The sequence below is a fragment of the Panthera pardus genome, unplaced genomic scaffold (assembly GCF_024362965.1).
Source record: "Panthera pardus isolate Hobbes unplaced genomic scaffold, ASM2436296v1 HiC_scaffold_2, whole genome shotgun sequence".
In the NCBI taxonomy this organism is placed as follows: Eukaryota; Metazoa; Chordata; class Mammalia; order Carnivora; family Felidae; genus Panthera; species Panthera pardus.
The window spans coordinates 80,638,875-80,655,253 of NW_026526765.1; the positions used below are offsets into that span (position 1 = coordinate 80,638,875).

Here is a 16,379-nt window from a genome sequence, read left to right on the forward strand (position 1 = left end):
GGCAAAAATATTTCCCTGTGTTGAGAAAGGGAGAGAGGTTTGTGGGGAGTAGATATACCCACACCCAACTCTGTATGGGTGGCAATATATCAAAGAAATGATTGTGAGGCACCTAAGGAAGGGGTTTGCAGCCTCTGCAGAACATTTATGTTCCTCCCATGTTACCTGACTTAAAGTTATCAGACTTCAGGGGACTACTGTGGGCTTAGGCAATGTCAGTGGTGTCCATGACGGATTGAAGAATGGAGAGCCAGAAAGGCAGATGGAGGACAGAGATGTTCCCTGGACATATTGTAAGACTTCCAGGTTCTTATCAGACCTCAACAAGGAGTTCCAATATTACCTCAGATGAATTTCCCAATAATGTGGTTAGATGTATGCTTGAATTTATATTTCATCTGAGTTACAGAAACAGATACTGCTTAAACCTTGAGTATACAGACTGGAAATCATACACTTGCACTGATTTCAGCACTGGAGACAGCAGTGAATGCAGTCAGCCTGAAGGCATATTGGGACTGTAACCACCCGATCCCCCTTTTCTTCAACCTCATAAATTTTGTTTCCTGCAGTGCTTAGATGGGAGGAATGTGACTGTCCTTCTTGGTCCTGGTCATAGTAGAGGCTAGGTGCAGGGAACCAGCCAGTCAGTGGACAGATTTGGGGCCCTATTCCAACTTGGATGGAGAGAAGTCTATGAAAAAAAAAAGGCTTAAAAAGTATCTTCTCATGCATTTGGGATGAAAGGAAATCAACAGCAGAGATAGATGATGTTTTCCTTCGGGGTGACTGTAAGCTCTCATTAGGCATAGGAGCCAGAGCTTATTTATGGAATTATACTACAGTTTTGCTGTCTGGACAGCAAGTTCAACCAATTCTAATCAAGCAGGTTATACAAGTTCCTATTACAATAAATTCCCATTAAATTAGTCTCTGGGTATAGAGCCTCTGGGGCATATGAAAGGCCATGTTGATCCTGAGGGATGGCAGATGTGAGGATCATCTGACTTTACTACTCCTATCCCCCACTCCTGAAGATTTCTCCTCTTTCTCCTTCCCCCATCCCTCTTTCCTGTTTTCCTTCCTCTTCCCTCTGGATGCCCACTGTGATGATTCAATACTGGTGCCAAACCACATAACTGCTTTGATACTCACTTTACCCACTTATGGAGGGATGATGTCTACTTAGCAGAATCATAATGAGGCCTGAATAAAACAGCATATATGAATATCCTTGCATGACAGAGACACTGAATAATTATCTGGTAGGAATTAGAGAAAGAAGAAAGAAGGCAGTGGTTTAAGTGCCACCCAGTACATGGAAAGATAAATCACTCAATGGAAGGTTTATTGGGTGGGAGACAGTGAGGAGGGTGAGTCAGAGCAGACTAATGAAGAAGTGTGATGTTGGAAGGTGCAGGATGTCGCTGCTGCTGCTGCTGCTGACGTTTATCTGAAAGAGATAGAAGACTAAATCTCTAGTTGGTGGTAATTAGAGGAGCTTCCTAGGCACTTTATGTGGCTGGGATGGTAACCTTCGTGTCTTGCTTGAGACCAAATCCACTTTGTATAATTATATCCTGACAGCAGGCACCCAGCTACATGTTTTTGTTTTTGTTTTTGTTTTTGTTTTTGTTTTTGTTTTTGTTTTTTTTTTTTTTGCAAAAAGATAATATTAAATTCATTGTACTTTCTGTAATTAGCATTTCACATAGGTGAATGAGGAAAAGATGACAGTGTGCAACCTGGTTTCCTTCTCTTTCTTTGGGCAGATGGGCAAATTTCTGGGCAGATTGTGACATTAGGAAAATCTTGAAAATGCATGAAAATTAAAAGGTGTTCTGGAAGTACTTTCATAATGCTTCCTGATATAGTCTTCATAACATGATAAATATGAGGTCACAGACCCTAAAGTTAAAAGATGGTGCATTCCTAATTGTCATCATCTGGTTTGGACTCAATTGAGTCCTCTCCAAATTCATATGTTGAAGCCTTAACTCCTAATGTGACTGTATTTGGAAATAGTTCTTTAAGGAGGTAATTTAAGTTCAATGATATCATAAGAGTGGTACCCTGATCCAATAGGACTGGTTCCATATAAGAAGTGGAAGAGATCTCAGAGATCTCTCTCTTCATGTGCACACATAGCGGGAAGGTGAGGACATAATGATAAGAGAGCTGTCTTGTGAGGATACAGTGACAAGGCAGCTATCTCCAAGCCAGGAAGAGAGGCCTCATCCAAAACTTGCCAGCACCTTTATCTTGGCATCTGAGGGCTCTCAACACAGTGTGGTGGGCTGCTTTGGGCCTCCACTCTCCAAAGCTTATTTTTGAGGCACCCCACTGTGATGCATGTGGAGCACAGAAGAAGACAGCGTCATGCATCGAGTTCTATCATTTGCTTGGCTACATCTGGTTTTTACTGACACATCCACAGTGGCCACAAATAGCTTTGCAGCTTAGACCATGCTTCCTAGTGCCTTTACAGGTTTCCTACTGCCGCTGCAACAAACCACCACACACCTAGTGGCCTCAAATAATAATTTTAACTCTCACACTTTTAGAGGTCAGAAGTCCAAAATCTTTCTGACTGGGCTTAAGTCAAGATGTTGATAGGGAGGTTTCCGCAGGGAGGCTCTGAGGAGGAAATCTGTTTCCTTGCCTTTTCCCGTTTTCATGGTTGCTCATATTCCTTGCCTCAGGGTGGCTTCCTCCATCCGCAGACGACGTCACTGCAGTCCCCGCTTCCATTGTCATGTCACCTCTTCTACTGATTCTGACCCTTCCTGCATCTTTTTTTGCAAGGGCCACTGGGATTATAATGGGCCCACCAGGATAATCCAGGATGTGCTCCACACCTCAGTAATTTGCTCTCATCTGCAATTCCTTTTGCTATATAAGGTAACATGCACAGGTTCTGGGGAGTAGGACATGGACATATTTTGGGGGGCATTATTCTATCACATCGTTCTGCCTACACACCACATTCCCAGGCACAGACTTCTTATGGAGCCCATTCCCATCTGCAGTATTCTGTAGGCTCATTATTATGACACAAAGTATCTCCTTCTTGAACATCCAGGTCTTATGCCATTTTGTCCAGGAATCCTTTTCACATTTCTCCAACCCACTATGACTCCTCATATTACTTAAAATATGAGCTCCATTATTTGTCTCTTGTATGTCAGGCTAAATTTAGTTCTATTTTTTTTCACAAGTATTTGTCTTGTGACAAAAACTTACAAATTTCCCAAGTTTTGTGTATCTTCCTCTCATTCCTCTGAAATAATTTCTTTGGCTGTGTAGGTCATATTCTTATCTGGACTCACTGATGCCCATGGGGTCTGTGTCACTCCCCGACCAAGTGATTGAGCAGATTGGTGTCACTGCTTGTTTGTACCCACTCACCCTTGGCCTTGGTTGTGGGTCAGCCTCCTGCTCTCATCCTTGCTGCGGGCTTTTTTTGGAAACTTCTTTTATGCTAATGCCCTCTAGGACTGGGCTCCTTTCCTGGGGCCTGGAGTTCTGCTTCTGATTCCTACTTCACTAATGAGCAGGGCCTAGGTCCATGCACATAAATTCTCCAGATAAGACCTATTTGATAGGAATCTGGGGACCTAGGCCACCTCCTGGCCTTAGGACCTTCCTACCTCACCTTGAGCCATTGGGGTTGTTCATGCAGGAATTTTGCTTTTGCTATCTAGATAAACCTCCAGTTTGGTATCTGTCACAACTCTTCCAGCCCCTGTTATGTCTCAATGCACATGTCTCCTGTGAGCATGAACCATCTTTACCTTTTATCCCGTGTTTCTGTGAGTAAGCAGTCATATCTCACAAATCACTCCAAGATATAATCCCTGTGAATTTCCCACAAAGCCTACTACAGACCTAGCAGGTATTTAAAACCAGTACCAATTGATTGGAGAATTGGTTTTATTCTCCTTACTCCATATTGGCACATTCAAGGCAAATATACTTTGTTAAGGACACAATCTGGAGAGAGAACTGCTTCTTTTGTCTCCCTTTTCTGGAAATATGGAAGTCAGCTGCAATTGCCATGTGACATTTATCTTTTGCGAGCCTGCTATATGGGAACAGTAGGGATACAGAGATAAAAAACAAAGTCCCTACCTTTAAGAAACTCCTAATCTAATATGGTATACAGAGAAGTAAAACAAATTATAACTGGAGTGAACCACAAATATGCAGTCTATTGCAAAATGAAAATGTGGAGCCTCTTGTTAAAAAAAATCAGGAAAAAAAGTACCATTAGCAGTGCAAAAATTTTAAACTTTTTTTCTTCCACAAGCTCTCTTGATTTGGCATACTATTTTTTAATGTGATGTTTAATATCATTCTAAGTAAAGGAAAATTAGAAATTTAAATTGTTAGCATAAATTTTGTTATCCATCTTTATATGGTGCAGTACCAGCTTCAAAAAATCCAAATATGAAAGCATTTGACTCACAGGCAGAATCACTGAAATTACATAATTGTAGTATCTTGTTTTTACCGGGACAGTAGAAACGTTGCACAAAACTAACTCAACTATTTTCATTTCACTTCTTGATATCCATGCATTCTACCACCACTTGCCACCTATAGGCTACTAATGAATAAGGAAGAACTAGAATTAAAGTGACTATGATTACTCTATCTTTCCCTTTTTTGTGTGTTATAATTTTCCATGTAAGGGTTTGGCTAACATGGGGAAATAATAAGAATAGGAAAGGATGTTAGGGTTCGTTGCTCATTTTTAGAACATTACTGTTCTTTAAGAACATTACTGTCTTCTTCTTGTGTTCCAAGCAAGCTCCAGTTGGAATAGAGAGCATGTTCTTTGGGGTTGTAAATGTTGCTTCCTACTTAGCAGTAGATGTAACATGCTTATCTTGTACTTGTTTTCAATCTTCTGGAAATCTCATGCATTGTGGGTCTACTGGAATTCTGTGATCTTGGGGCATTGCAACTGTTTTATGTGAAGGGGGCAGTCAAAAATGGCTGACACCATTACTGAAAATATCTCCTCTGCTCAAGTGCATGCTCTGCTGTCCCAGGTGACTTGATTTGCAAAACCCAAATTCAAAGATAAAATTAAGAATTTCAAGATGGTGACAGCAGAATATTAAATAAAGTGTGGGGCCCTTCAGAGCAGAGCTCTATGCAACTGTACTGGTACTGCATCCATGAATCTGGTCCCGATGACAATACTCAGTGAGAAATTCCATGATAGAGACAACATGGGGTTCCCTGGGAATACATTACTAGAAGGGGGGAAGAGAGGACTTTCTACAGGAGCTGACACTGGAGCTGAAGCTTCAGGAATGAGAAAGGTGTTGCCAAGTCAACAAGGAAGGAAAAGAGCATGATAGCAGGAGAAATAGCAGGTGCAGACAGAGACGTTATAAAGCACTGCATGTTTGGGAAACTACAGCTGTATGATATAGTTGCAATGCAGTTGGGTCTGGAATAGCAAAGGAAGTTGACTCAAGAAGTCCTAAGGGAATGTGAATGACAAATGAAGGAATTTGCTCTGAATGCCATTGGAGCAGTATAAGCAAAAAAGTGACATAAAAGGATTTGTATTCTCAAGGGGTCTCTCAGATAATTATGTGAATAATAGGTTTGAAAGAGGGAAACTAGCAAGAGAAACCAATTTGAAGCCATTGCAGTGCTACAAGAGAGAAGCTAAGACAGTGGGATTCTTTAATTTTGACCTTTAAAAAATGTTCTTTGAGAAAGACAGACCCATATTAAGTAATAAGAATTAAAATATTAAGTGAAAAATTAACTAAATAAAAGCCCATGCATAACAATAACAATTGCTATAGATTTGGCTTCTTATATCAGCTTCTAAGCCACTCTCTTCAAAGCACTGGACAAATGCTTCAACAAATGTGGATAAGAGAAATGTTTTTTTTTTTTTTCCTAGTTTGGTCTATGTTCCATTATTATTCAGTGATTCTTCTGTTGCCATTGCCAAGGGCTTACTGCTAAACAATTCTGTGCATGTTTTAGGCTACGCTGGTTTATATTAAAGCAAAAACTAAGAAAAAGAAACCTTGCCAGCCAGGAACTATTCTTCCAACATTGCTTGGTTGTTGTATAAACTCTACTTATGTAACTTTGCAAGGAGTTGGGGAACTGAAGCAAATATCCAAGCTTATTCTGACTTCCTCACTTTTGATTTGTCTGCATTCGAGAGCTTTGATTTCCCCTTTCTATTTACCTTCTCTCTTTAATCCTTCCCATCAAAATATACCATTAAATGTAATTCATCAGAGCAGTGCATTGCTACCTTTTTTCATGTAGCAGCCCACATAGAAAATGATGATGTGGATATGGCACACTGGGGTTAATGGATAAGACCACCTGCAACTGTAGCGACTGCTCTGGGGGTTCTGGCTGAGTCAGCCTCCACCCACCTGCTCTGAGGGCTGAGGGCTTGAGTGCACCTGTGATCCATTTCCAGCACAGCAGTCTACATCTGCATACAGACCCACAAACTGTCATGATGAGGCTTTGGCCCTTCCAAGAAGCAATGTTAACTAGTTCAGTGTTTCTTACACCTTTATATGCTTCTGCAACACCTGGGGATCTCATTGAAAATGAATATTCCGCATCAGGTCTGACATTCAGTATTTCCAACATGACCCCAGACCAATGTCAGTGTGGTTCATGGACCATACTTTGTGTAGCAAGGAACTGGGTGATTCAATAATTTAACTTGCCCTGGAAAAATTACAAAATTCTTCAAAATTAACATAATTTTAAAAAATTATAAAACTCACAAATTTCCTGACTTTTAATATTGGTTACCAGAACACCAGAAACAGTATTAAACAGCCTCTTTCAAATTCCAGGAAAAGTCTGCCATTCTTATTTGACTAAACCTATCTTGTTTCAGTTTTACACACCCAATATATTAGAAGCTTCAAATTGTTGTTCTTGGTAACCCTCTAACACCTATTTTGAATTGATTATAACTGACAGTTCCTCTTATAAGAAACATGTGCTTGGAGTACAGAGCACTACTAAATTTGGTTTTCTTGTAATCAAAGACAGACCCTTGTAAATAGAGGTGAGAGCTGATGATTTAGCAAGACTTTTGCTCTAGATGGAACATACTCAAGGAAAAGCCATAGTTATGTTAAAAGTTATTATATTCTCCTGGTACTTGAGAAGAAAAGTTATGCTATTAGAATAATTTCTTTGTAGAAGCGCCTGGGTGGCTCAGTCTGTTAGGGGTTAAGCATCCAACTTGCTTTAGGGTCAGGTCATGATCTCAGGGTCATGAGATGGAGCCCCCCACCCCACCCTCCTCTCCACATTGAGGCTCTGTGCTGGGCCTGCTTGGGATTCATTTTCCCTCTCTCTCTGCCCCTTCTTCCCCTCAAAATGAAAAAAATAAAAGAATCACTTAACCTTAAACTAAATATTTTTTTTCCTCTCAGATTGTGACTAAAACTTTTTGCTCTTGAAATTGTTACTGTTTTTTTTTTTCCAGTTGTCAGTATTGCAGACTCAGAGACAATAGGTGTTATGTCCCACTTCTAAGTAGAAAAAAAAATTTAAAGGCAAATGTAAAAATGACTTTCACATAAAGCTGAAAGTGGTATTTAAAATAATCTCAGTGACATTAAACTTCTTGGAAAGAGAAGGTGAATCTTCAAGATTCAAAACATTTTGAAAATAAAAATTTAAGCTTTCTATTTTTACGTATACCAGTTTTTGAATAAGAGAAACCACAGACAAGATGTGAGATTGATAATGAAACATAGCTCTATTCAGATTATGAAAATTTTGGACATGTTTACACAAATATTTATTTCTATAAGATCGAAACACTTTTATTCAAACTGTTTGAAAATCTTATGTTCAGTAAAATTTTAGTCTAATTCTTGTAACATAAGCATCAACGAGACATTTGAATGTAAAGTAGATTAGTAGGGAGAGAATTTGGAATTATTTAGAAATCTACTATCTTTAAAGTAATGTAAATGAAATCATTCTTTTCTGAATGAAAATGACATTGGAAGAAAGGGTAATTGCAGTAATAAGCTTGAAAATCGGGGAAAGTTGTCTAACTTTATAACCCAGGGAAGAAAACAAGATATGTGGAAAGACAAATTCATGATTCTGGAGGCCTAAAAAATTAGTAGGCATTGGAAGGAAATAAATTACGACATGAACTGCAGAATTCCAATAATAATTTATGGAGGTCTCTTTTCCAAGCAGAGTTTAAAAAGGTAGGCAGGGATTCTCTATATGGAGTCAATAGTTGATTAATTTCATATCAATCCTTTCTTTGAAGATTGCATAGAGAAATCATGGAGCAAAATGCTTTGACTATGGATGAGTAGTTTTATGGCCAATAAATTGTAGTACATGGTGTTTTACATTAGAGAAAAGGGCAATCAGATTTCATGCTTCAGAGTGTAAATTGATTACTCTCTTGGGATCAGAACATAAATCATTTTTCTGGCTATCTTACTGTAATTTCATTCAGCTGGTAAAAAGCACCTTTTTTTTTCTTCTTATCAGCATGAAAAGGATTAGACTTAGACCATGATAGTTAACAAATGACAAAGCCTGGTGAACTGATATCTTATTTTTTTTGAAGAAAATATGAATTTAGCATGGGTTATCACATCTACTTTAATTGTATAGATTTTGGTTAATGAAAGAAACAACAATACCCCAGAAGTTATTATTCCCTCTGAAGTGATTACAGTTCAGGTAATAGCACCTAAATGGAGGCTGGATCACGGAACAAGTCTGAACAGCTAGAGTTCCAATAAGGAAAAACAACAGCTGAGCAACACCTATGGCAGGCACAGTGCAACGCATTTCATATCTATGATCTCATACGAATGATTATCTGTAATAAAGACTATTTTTCATAAAAATAGCCCATCTGAAACAGCTAAGCAGAGCTTCCAGAAATATTCCTTATTTCAATATTATACACAATTAGAACAAAAATGAAGAATGCTCTCACCTTAGTAGTATTGGGAATTTATCGTCAATGTTTCTCAATCAGCTATTTTCTCCTGACTTGAACATAATTTTTTCTTGAAGTTAAATCTCTTGGACTACGTACACAGAGCTGAAATTGAATTTATAATTTATTATGATTAATTATGTTCAAAATTCTTATTTGTTACCCATTTTCTATCCATATTTCTGCTTAAGACACAAATGCCTTTTAGAAATAGAAGAAACCACCATTTTCTTTCTGGGTCCCAACAATTCTTTCCTCACACAGATGACACTCAGAATATTAATCTACTTACATGAGTAGCAACCAATCAAAAAATAATATTTCTTATTGTTTTCTTCCCTCTATACTTAACAGAATGACTATCCTTTCGCTAAGTCTTTATCTGTTTTCTCCAGTGAATCACTTTTAATTCTAGCCCTTTACCTGTTGAACAATGAATAATGAATGCATTATTATGATATATGGGATTTGCAAACTCTAGGCACCAGCTATAGACCCTTCTGAGCTCCAGGAGTCAAAACCTCTGGCAGCTGTAATGGGTTACCGTTAAGCCAGGTCAATTTTGCTTTTCATACCTATTTTATATACCTTTCTAGCTGATGTGGTGAACTGAGAATGAGAGTCTTATTTTCTGAAGACAAAACTCTACTGCTTAAATAACCAGAGCACTTCTAAAAACAAATAAGACTCTATGTTCGGTAATAGCTGAATAATCTTCATGAGGTAGAAAGATCACAGGCTTAAACTCTAACCTAAAGTCTAAGCTTGACGGAAGTTTCATCACCTCGGTAATCGTGAGCATGTTACGTGGTCTAATGTAGTTCTATTGCCTCATCCGTAATACGGAGATAACGCTTCAGGGTGTTCTCTTGTGGTTTACATGGCATAATTTATAGACAGTGTTTAACAGAGTCACTGGCTAATACCTAGTAGGTGTCTGATGAATAGTAATACTGTTACTCCTCTATTCCACCTTTTCTGAATTAACCCCTGATTAACTCTAGTCAGTACGTAATTTATACTGGAATTACTACTATGGATTTGCAGTCCTTTGTCCTTTACTTTGGTCCTAGTTGCAGGGTCAGAGCTATCACTGACATGGCTGTCTTTAGGAAATGGTTGCTTTTATAAATCATAGTCTTCTTTCAAGTGGTTACTAGATTCCCAATTTCTCAGATAAGCTGCCTTCCTCATCACACTGTTAGTGCATCAAGATCTTGTGTGTGTTTCCCCTAAGTACCTGGATTCTAATTGACGTTGAACTCCCAGGTTAGGAAATGTGACTTTCTCTTCTACACTGTGGATAACTGTTTCTTGTTTAATCAGAGCACATTTTTGACTTATATTATAATGATTAAAAAATTTTTAATGTTTATTTTTGAGAGAGAGAGAGAGTGCACATGAGCAGGGAAGGGGCAGAGAGAGAGAGAGAGAGAGAGAGAGAGAGAGAAACAAAGAATTTGAGGCTGGCCCCAGGCTCTGAGCTGACAGCATAGATCCCAGCCCAACATGGGGCTCAAACTCATAGACTGTGAGATCATGACTTGAGCTGAAGTCCGACACTTAACCAACTGAGTCACCCAGATGCCCCTTATATTACAATAATTCTTGTCAGCCACTCAATTTAAAAGTCCCCTGCCATTGTTATATTATGGTATGACACAACCCATTGAAAATATTATTTTCTCAGACCTTAAAAAAGCCATTTAAAGAAAAAAAAATTAAACCAGACATAAAAAATCATTTCTAGACACAGGGAAAAACAAAAGGTACTTCTCAAGAAGTTATGGACCTGCCTTCTTATTGGCTTTTACAGGGTTAGTGGTATTACCACCTGGTAGCTGTGTGAACTTGGGCAAGAAAATTAACCTCATAGTGCCACAAATTTCTCATCTGTCAAATGGGATAATAAAAGTGTCTACAGGGAGCTGGTGAGATGTATCTGTTAAAACTGGGGTGATTTTGTTTTGTTTTGCTAACTGATCTCTCTTTGTAAAATCCTTTCCTCTTCTGCTTTGCACAGTGTAGGCATTGCCAATGGTCTTACATGTTTACACAAAATAAATATTAGAGGAGTGAATGAATGTCAAGTGCTATCAGAATTCCATATCTACCAAAAATAATGAAGAGAAAAAAAAATCAGCCACCCATTTAACTTTCACAGCTCTGTCTTGCAGCTATGAAAGAAGGCATACCATAGAAGAAAGGGTACCAGATTTGGATTAAAGATGTTAGACCTAGAATTTGAAACTAGGCAGTCAAACTCTGAATCCTGTGCTAGAAAGTTTCCAAGCTTATTTAATTTCTGAAAACTTGTTTGCAATAGAAGAAGAATTGAGTGTTATAAGAACTCTCTCCCTTGAATAGAAACTATCATTCAAGTCATCACATTAACCCTTATCACCAGCATTCAACTCAACTGTAGTCAGTTCCCAGTACTCACTTGTTCTCCCCACAAAATGACAAAAAAAAAAAAAAAAAAAAAAAAAAATGAGGGAAGATGAGCCTGAGATTCTGAAAAGATAAAAATAAATTCAAATGTTTTAAAGTAGAATAAAGAGTTTTGTGTTTAAGGTGGGAAGTTTGAAAGGAGGTGAGGACCAGTTAAAGATTTGAGAAATACAGTAAAACCTTGGTTTGTGAGCATAATTTGTTCTGGAAATGTGCTTTGTCATTCAAAGCACTTGTATATCAGCAAATTTCCCTATAATAAATAATGGAAACTCAGATGAGTCATTCCACAACCCCAAAATATTCATATAAAAATGATTAGAATACTGTAATATAAGACAAAATAATAAAGAAAATTAAAAATATAAGAAAAATAAACAAATTAACCTGCACTTACCTTTGAAAACCTTTGTGGTTGGTGTGAGGGAGATGAGAGAGGAGGGTCATTGTGTAGGACAACTTTCATTATCACTATTGGAATTCACTGCTATCTATTGGCTCAAGGGAATCTTTTTCTGAATGGGGGCCATTTTATATGCTCTCACGGATGTTGACTACAATACAGTATTAATAAACTCTTGTCATATACTGTATTTAATGTAACTGGCAGTAAGGCATCAGAAGAAAGGGTCTATATCTGTAGGCAGCCTGACCTAGAATAAGGCAAAGAATTCCTAAGCTTACTCTTGTACGGAAAAGCAAAGTACTGTCCATAGGTGCTTTGAAGTGACAAAAAATACATAAGTGCCAGTTCTGAGCACCTGCAACTCTGAAAAATCACTGATGGTTGCCAAACACCATGGCCTGAGACCGAGCATCCAAGCATAGGAGATGATCACCCACAGTCCCTCAGCAAGAGAGAGAGAGAAAACCATTGGCTCAGTTGTGATCATGTGACATTCGGCATCACGTACAATTCATATTGCAAGACATTAGTCAATTATCAAGTTAAAATTTATTATAAATATTTTCTTGTCTTGTGGAAAACTCACAGAACAAGTTACTCACAATCCAAGGTTTTACTATATATGAATGAGCCATTCTAATAGTAATTTCTCAGGCTTTACCACTCTACATTTACTTTTCTATCTTCGTTAACTTGTGATCTGAGGCAGTGACTATCAAAAATTTTAGCAGTTTAAGTTCCTATTTTCCAATTGAAATATTATATTGCACTGTAAGACAAGCAAAAATATTTTTATACAAACCTATACACTGACATTTGTAATATTTACTTATTAAACAGACAATGATAATGTACATTAATATTTTGGTGGTTTCCAGTGTGTTAAAATTTTGGCATATATCATATTTTAATATGTTTGCTAGTTCAGTTTTTAATTACAATTTTAAAAATAACTATTTAAACATATTTTAAGCACTTGTAACAAGTGCTTGCTGGGCCCTAGAAGCACCTCTGAGGAAGTGTCACAGTTTGCAAACCACTGATGTAGGGAAATGCAGGCATCCAGCCGCTCACCCCCATCCCAATACATAATAAGATGCTGTTCTCCTGTCCCTAAGTGGATTTATGCTGGTCCACGCTCCTGGCAAAGAAGGAGGCATCAGGCTCCATTGATTTTAGACACACAGAGAGTCACTTATCCATATGCTCAGGGTGTTTGACGCTGTGTTCTTGCCCAGTCACATATTAGTCACTTTCCGTTAGTGACTATGAATATAAAGGAGGAATTTTCTGAAATATGGATCTTGTTTCAATAACTAGGGATAGAGAACCCAATAACCATTTTTTCTTAATTTATTATGTATTCAAACAAATAACTTCAGTTGCTGGCCTCTATACATGCGAATGAAATACTCCACCTCTTAAACCAGCTGCCAAAGTCCCAATTGTAAACTGAGGAAAGCAGATAAAAATAGGATAGGAAACTTGCCTCCCTTCCTCTTCTTCCTTTCTTTTATTGAGGTTCACTGTACCCAATTTATAGAATCACAGAGTTTTAGAGTCAGAAGGAAACTCAGAAATCATACAGATTGTTGTCTCACCTCTACAAAAATTACACTAATAGTATTTCTGGTGGCCTATGATTGAACATTCTAGTGCAAGGAGCTTACTACCTCATCAGTCCACCCTTGGAAGGTAGGAATTTATAGAAAATTCTCCCTTATGTTGCATATGCCATAATTTGGTCAGTCACTAGTTGAGGACATTCAGGTAGTTTCCAAGCGTTTTCCCACAACAACATTGCAGTTAAATATCTTTGTAAGTATATCCATAATTTTGGATTTATTTCATTAGTGAACATGCCCACAAGTGGAAATGCTAAGTCAAAATATATTCACATTCTTTAGTTTAGTAAATAATGCTGGATTACTTTTCAAAAAGCTTTTGGTAATTCATATTCCATCAGCGATGTATGACAAACCCTATTTTCCCTCTGGACTACATCAAGCTTTTAAATTTTTGTCTACACTAGCTGAAAAAAAATGGTATCTCATCGTTGTTTTATTTTGCACGCCATAATCATTGCTGAGGCCAAACATCTTTTCAAATGTTAATTGGTTATCCGTGTTTGGTCTTGTGAGATTTTTGTTGTTACTGTTAAATTGTTTGCCTGTTTCTGTGGATGGTTTATATTCTCAATGTGAAAGAGCTCTTACTTGATTAAGGGTTGACCTTTCTACTGTTACTCATGAACCTTAGTATCTAACTTCAAACTATCCTGTCTTATCTTCTCTAAGCAAATTTATTCTCAGATTCTCTTAAGATGTGCTGCTTGCCTATAAATTAATATCTCACCCTAGAAATGATCTGCATAGTATAGGGCCTTGCTCCTCAAAGTGTGGTCCACTGACTGACAGAACCAGCAGCACCTGGGGATGGTTAGATCATAGACTCTCAAGCCCTACTCCTGATCTGCTAAATCAGAATCTTCAGTTTTACAAGATACCCAGGTAATCTGCATGCACATTAAAATTGGAGCAATACTACAAAAGAGCTTGAAGGGATTTTAACTCTTGCTCCTGGCTCTGATATATATATATTTTAATGTTTATTTTTGAGAGAGAGTGAGAGAGAGAGCATGAGTAGGGCAGAGGGGTGGGGGGACAGAGGCTCCAAAGTGGGCTCTGTGCTGAGAGCAGAGAGCCCGATGCAGGGCTCGAACTCAAGAACTGTGAGATCATGACCTGAGCCAAAGTGAGGCACTTAACCAACAGCCATCCAGGTAACTCTGGCTCTGATATTTATATTATGATTACAATAGCTTTTCAGGTCACAGTAAGTGAGTCCTTTATTCTGCTTTCAAATAAACTGTTGTTGAACTGTTTCCCCATCTACATATTTATTAATGACCATTTTGTACCTAAGTAAAAGGTTTTATCCTTATTCCCAATAAATTTCATGATATTCATTTCAACCCATGGTTTTGATTTATGGTTTTTGCTCTTTGAGTACCAAATCTGCATTTTAATAGAGAGGCTCTCACTATTCAGTTTTGGGGGAAATTAATCTAAAACTTTAAATAAAGAGGTATGGTAAGACCCCATATAAGTCCCTTCCAAGTTGCTTTCTTTTGTCTTATGGAAATATTAAATCCAGTTAAGATTAATTTTTAGATAAGCTTTAAGGGGAAAGAGAAGGAAGGAGATTTCATAATATGCAACATTTAACTGAAGATAATTATGCATGTGGTGGTACTTGAGTGACTTTAAAAAGTGACCTTTTTAAAAAACAATCTCCTGTTGACTGATTATCCTTACCAGTTGTTTCTCTGACAGATGCAGGCATCAAGTCCCAGAAGAAACTTGAGAGTTGTGCCACTGCCTCAGAGCAGCAATGCCTGGGAACTATTTTGCAATGATGACTTTTGCCCCTAGAATGACTAAGTTTCTAAACACACAAAGTAGACATTTGAGAACCAAACACAATTCCTCTGTTAAGAGTATACATAACTTCCAGTCTGGAAAAAATGGTGTAGACCTATTTCTCCTTGCTCATCCAGAAAGTGCAACTGTAAGTCCTGGAAATAACTCAAGAGACAGCCAAAGGATATTCAGAAAGGTGATAAGAAGAAGGCAAACTGACTTGAGAGAAACAGCACGGTGGCAGGGTATTTTGCAGGCCCTACCCAACAGAAGAAGGTGACCCAGACTTGGTATGTCCTGGATACCAGCTTAGCAATAGAAGGGAGCCCTGGTCAGCTCATTTACTCCACTAGACTGAAAGAAAGTCCCTCTGAAAACATCCTTCTGAAACCAACCCAACTTCATCACAGAAGGAATAGAGCTAGAGGTAACTGCTAACACTAAGTGTCCAACAAGTGCTCTCTCTCCTTACCAGACTGGAGACCACATATGCCCCCCTTCCACCTACCGATACCAAAGCTAGTGGGAGGAACTGGCAAGAAGGACCCCACCAAAACATGTGGCCCAACCAGGAAGCTTCTTTGCTCCTGCCCAGAGACTCCGGGGGGGTATCTGTAGGGAGATTCTGTCACAAGTGCCTGACTAAGAAACTCTCCACCTTCACATATCATAGACTTCTCTTCCCCACTGGAAGACAGTGGGGCAGTTATCAAAATCAGGAATGAAACAGGGTATCACTATAAATCTTGGAATTATTAAAAAGATAATGGAACACTCTGAACAACATTATGATCATAAATTGACAACTTAGGAAAAATTAATTAATCTCCTGAAAAACCACAAATTATCAAAATTCAACTAAGATGAAACAGAAAATCCAAATAGTCCTATAATAATTAAAGAAATTGAGTTCATAATGTAATAGTTTATAAAAAAGAAATCTCCAGACTCAGATGGTTTACCTGGAGAATTCCAGTGAACACTTAAAGAAAAATTAACATCAATTTTATACAACCTTTTTTTTCTGAAAATAGAAGGCACACTTTCCAACTCATTTTATTGGGATAGTATTATCCTAATACCAAAACCAGACAAA

At 38.0% G+C, this 16,379-nt stretch overlaps 1 long non-coding RNA gene across 1 annotated transcript in view; it reads right to left on the reverse strand.

Annotated features, from left to right (window-relative positions):
• LOC109254716 (uncharacterized) overlaps nucleotides 1-9,111 on the reverse strand; it is a 64,637-nt gene extending 55,526 nt beyond the window's left edge. The window contains exon 1 of the long non-coding RNA XR_008423797.1: nucleotides 9,002-9,111. This is a non-coding gene — a long non-coding RNA (uncharacterized LOC109254716). The remainder of the gene's footprint in view (nucleotides 1-9,001) is intronic.
• Nucleotides 9,112-16,379: the final 7,268 nt, after the last annotated feature.